Here is a 5,086-nt window from a genome sequence, read left to right as displayed (position 1 = left end):
TTCGCCTACTCAGTACTGTTGGTTGTCTAGTGTGTCTTTGGATGTGAACTGGTTGAGATAGTTGGTTGTTGTGAGTAATTATCGTATTGGTTTCTGGTTTGGTGAATGTTGATAGAAGTATTGTGAATATCGTATAACTATCTATGATCTTTGGGGTGCGTCCCTGGCTGAGTGGAGTCACTTGCGGGAGTGGCTTCACGCCCTTGATTCGTCTTCTGTGGAACCCGCCACAGAAGGGATGTGCACATTAATGGACATGGGTTATCGCTCGATATGGTGAGCGGGGCTTAGGTGGGTGCGGCTGCGGTCCCCCACTGGCAGGGCTGGTCCAATGGATAGTCGGTGATGGTGACTAATTGGAAGTGATGTGGCTTGCGTGTGTTTTGTTGTATCTGTATCGTGTCGACAGTTGTTGGTGTGTTCCTCAGTTACTGACCTTGTGTGGTTTTGTCTTCTTGTTTGTTTCTGTTGTGTCTGCCGTGATCCCTTATGGTGAGAAGCCAGTTTAGCAGGTGATGTCTTGGATGATAGCCGGGTGCTTGGCGGGATGAGTCTTTCACGAGTCACGACAGAAGTAGTTCACATAGCTGATAGTAGTTTGAGTTGTACCTTTTGTATATCTTTAGTTTTGTTAATCACTTGTAATAAATCTTAATTGTTCTTTTATCAGCATTTGATGATTACTATCCTCGGGCAACCGAGATGGCAACGCCCTTATATGCTAGGGAAGGTCTTGTTAAGACTCCTTGGTATATGGGGGTGTTACAAAAGTGGCTATTCTTTTGTAGATGCATCCATTACTTGTTTTGTGTGCTTAATGCTTGGATGTATCACCATTTTGGCAAGTCCCGCCTTCCCTTGTAAGACGGCGTCTTACCTCATAGATGTCTTGTTGTGAGTTGAGGAGGCGGAGTGAGACCTGCTAATTGTCTCACATCGGTTATATTAATATAGTTTAAATAAAGGTCATAGTTTTAGTCACCTCTTTACTCGAGACGAGTGAAGGTTCGGTTTGGGGATGTTTGATGTGACTCTTAATTTCGCACATTTAGTCCCCTAATTGAACCTATTTTGCATACTAATATAGCATTTCTTGGCCATTTTATACGTCAATTCCTTCCTATTTTGCTTTTCTATTGCATTTTATATGTCTTGTAGGAAAGAAGATAATGAGGCGAAATCCCCGTCTCTTGCGCATATTCGGAAGCTTGTTGACGATCTTGGATGGACTAGTATGAAGAGGAGGCAGGAATGATGACCAAGGATGAAGAATAAAGACTATATATAAGCATCGTAGGCGTATAAACAAGGAGAAGGAACCTTGTCCCAGGATCTGTGCGTCCCAAGCCTGGACGAGTTGCTTCAGCAGGTGATCCGAGCATCTCGTGGCCAAGCGGCGCATCTCAGCAGGTGATCCGAGCGTCAGTCAGACAATCCGAGCGGATTCCCTTACAGGATTAGCCGTGCTTCAACCCAAGATGCACGGATCTTCTTTGGAGTTGCTACATGGTCCACGCATTTCCCTCGGGAGTTGCAAGGCTCTATTCAACATTTAAGCATTGTTAATTACTAATCTACCCTTGCTTAACCTAATGATGTACCACTATATATACTCCATTTGTAATAATCAATTGAACCAAGTTTTCTTAGAGTAAAATCAAGCTTTCTTAGACTAGATTAGGAGTAGATTAGAATAGAATAGGTTAATCTCAATCATTCCACAAAATTCCACATTAATCTTTCCTTAATTATTGTTCAAGTTTATTATTGGGTAATTGAAGATTATTGGGTTATTATTGGAGAATTGACAACTCTTCATCAATCAAGTTTTCTTCTACTATTCTTTCCTTTCCATTTGTTCATCTCAAGTTTGGTATAATTCCTTTACTCTTTACTCTTTATTGCTTATTTCTTCACTCTTTTATCATGTTTATACTTGTTGTGATGATTGACACCATTGATAACATGTTTTCCATGATAATAAGTGAGTAATTACTTAACTAGGATTAGTGGGAGCTTAGGGGAGTTAATCATGGAATAAATTCATGCTTAATGAGTTCATATGAATGCTTGCTTATTGCTCTTCAACTTATGCACATGTTATGTTTGATGAAATGGTAGACTATGAAACCTTGCATTTTTTTACCCATCTCTTATCTTTTCAATGAGGCTTGTAAGATATAAACCAACTCAAGCCTTATTAGACCATGCATAGAGTTGAATAGGCAGAACCCAAGTCGACTTGTAGGTTTTGTAAAGTCTTAACCGACTCGGCTTCGAGACGTAAGTTTCCCTAGGATTTGGTTTATCATGCATGTAGTTTAATAGGAAGAATTAAGTCGACTTGTAGGTGTTGTAAAGTCACAAATGACTCGGCTCCGGGACCCAAATCCTCTAATGAATTATATGGCATGAACTAACTTAATTCCAACAATAATAAATTGCTTGCATCTATATAACTCATTTATGCTATCTTACCATGATGCCCTTATGATCCAATGACATCCTAGTATCCTTTATTATTTATTTGCATCTTTATTTGCTTTATTGCTTGTTTTACTTTATTACTTTCATTAGTTTAGAACACAACTACAAACCTAAATCAATTGTGACAACCACCCACTTAATATCCCCAAGTGTTCTTTTATTTTCTGGGCAGTGTAGTGGCAAAGGTTACTTACTTAGGACAGAATTATGCATATGGGCTTTGGACAGACCAATCTTTGTTACTTATGTGCTGCTACTATAGAGAACCATACTCATCTGTTTTATCAATGTGTTTTCAGTCATAAATGTGTGGAAATTTTACAGAATATTCTTAGTGTCAGATTTTCTCCTGAGTCTCTGAGCCAATGGTACTCTATGGGTGGTGGCAGGAGCAAATTGCAAAGAAGTATGATTTGTGCTTGTCATGTGAGCCTTACATATCATATTTGGAAAGCTAGAAACAAGGCTCGTTTGGATCAGTATGTTTCTTTGCCGTGGAAGATTTGCCAGCTAGTTATCAAGGACATGTTATCTTGTTTTTGGGCTCACAATCAGACTGTTGTTGCTGCTAGGGATCGAACTTGGCTCTTGGAGTTATCTCAAGCTTACATTGTCTATAATACTAGGATGTCTCATTTTTGTCCTCTACTCATAGTTGTACTTATATTGTCATACTCTTGATGATGTAACTCTTTTGTTGATATCAATATATATACTTACCTTTTACCAAAAAAAAAAATTGTGACAACCCTAAGTGCAACTACGATTAGATTGAACAATTTGAGTACTCCCGTCCCGTGGATCAACCCCGACTTGCTTGCTATGCTAGTAGTTGGGTATAAATGTGTTTGATGGCGGACAACGACCCGCTTCATCAATAAGCGTTAATACTCCTCCGTCTCACGTCCGAAAAAAAAACGAAGAAAAAAAAAGATAAAAAAAATAGAAACGAAAGAGGACGGGAACATTTTATTGGATAAAATACTTCAAATTTTTATCAGATAAAATAAAGAGGGGTTCATACCTACCGACTCGTGCCACCTGAAAGAGCCTTAACAGCCGTCGCTCGCAGCCGGTTAGCCATCCTTCATAGCTGTACTTGCCTTTATGGCGCCACCTGTATTTTTTCAAAACAACCACAAATAATAATGATTAATATCGTGTTCTTACGCGATCATTTCAAGAAAGAGAAGTGGGGATGTAGGAACTCGATGTATCCACGGGGGTTTTTCAAACATAAAGAGTCGCCACCAAATTTAAGGAAATTTGGAAACCGTTTTAGAGAAAATGGATTCGTGTGAAAGTACATGTTGGGAAACTCATTTAAACACCTAACCCCGTCCGTTGTAAACAACGGCTTTGACTAAGTCAAACAATGGCCAATTTAATTAAACTAGTATTTGTCGTATGCATCCAAATCATATTAAACCCTAACATATGACAATCATTCTAGGTGGTTTAAATGCACATAACTTCGTCAAGTGATTTAAACATGTGAGTTCAAAGAGCTATTCTAGCATAAATAAACAAACAAAGATAAGAGAAAGAAACTTCTTACTCAAGCGGCGCTGTAACAAACATGGGTTAGTTAGAATTGGAATAAAAACCGTAAACAAGCAAACAAGGCATTAACAAACACTAAAGCAACGAAACAAAGGCCTCTAGGCCGAGTTCCATACCCGGCCAAACTTGGCCACAAAGGGTGCATACACGACCTATTCTAAGTCAAGTCGGGTTGCAAACAAGTGACATGTGATAACATAATCATATGCAAATGAAAAGAAGCAAACATGCATCCAAATCAAACAATTATTTCACAAACGATTGGCATACAATAAAGGCAAGAAAGAGGACTAAACATAGACCTAAAACAGCCTAGGGAGACGTGCCACAAGGCACCACACACGACACAAATCAACAAAGCAAACAAACATGACGATAATCGAACAAACATGCTAACGGTTTCAATTAAATCATAATTAAAACAATTAAATCTAAACATGCTTATCTAATCATGTGAATCATGCTAAACATACATAAATTAGACTAATTATTAGCCTAGAAAACCGAATCATATGATAAACACACGACATACATATGAGACAAACAAATAGACACAAACAATTCTAATTCATGCGATTTCATGCAATTCTAATTAATTAAACCTAATTAATTAAACTAACATGTGAGCAAGCAACCAAATTAAATCATACAAACATGCATAATCTAATTTAAACAAACAAATCTCATGTTCATGCATACATCTCATAAATCATGTTAACATACGAACTAAAATTAAACAATTTCATTATTAAATTCAATTAATCATAAATTAACAAAACAATATAAAGATGCAAACTTAAATTATAAAACATACTAATTAAACATAAAAAGTATGTTATAATTTCAGATTTAAAACATAAACATTAAAGTAAAAATAGATTTAAACATACGAGAATAAATCTAACATAATTAACGATAATCATGTGAAAACAATTCATATAACAATATAAATCAACTAATTCCAAAAAAAAATCCATACAATTAAAAGGCCATCCATCGGCATACTACATCATAGTGCGTGATCACATTAAATCTC

The sequence above is a fragment of the Silene latifolia genome, unplaced genomic scaffold (assembly GCF_048544455.1).
Source record: "Silene latifolia isolate original U9 population unplaced genomic scaffold, ASM4854445v1 scaffold_340, whole genome shotgun sequence".
In the NCBI taxonomy this organism is placed as follows: domain Eukaryota; kingdom Viridiplantae; phylum Streptophyta; class Magnoliopsida; order Caryophyllales; family Caryophyllaceae; genus Silene; species Silene latifolia.
Note: the sequence above shows the minus strand (reverse complement) of the source record.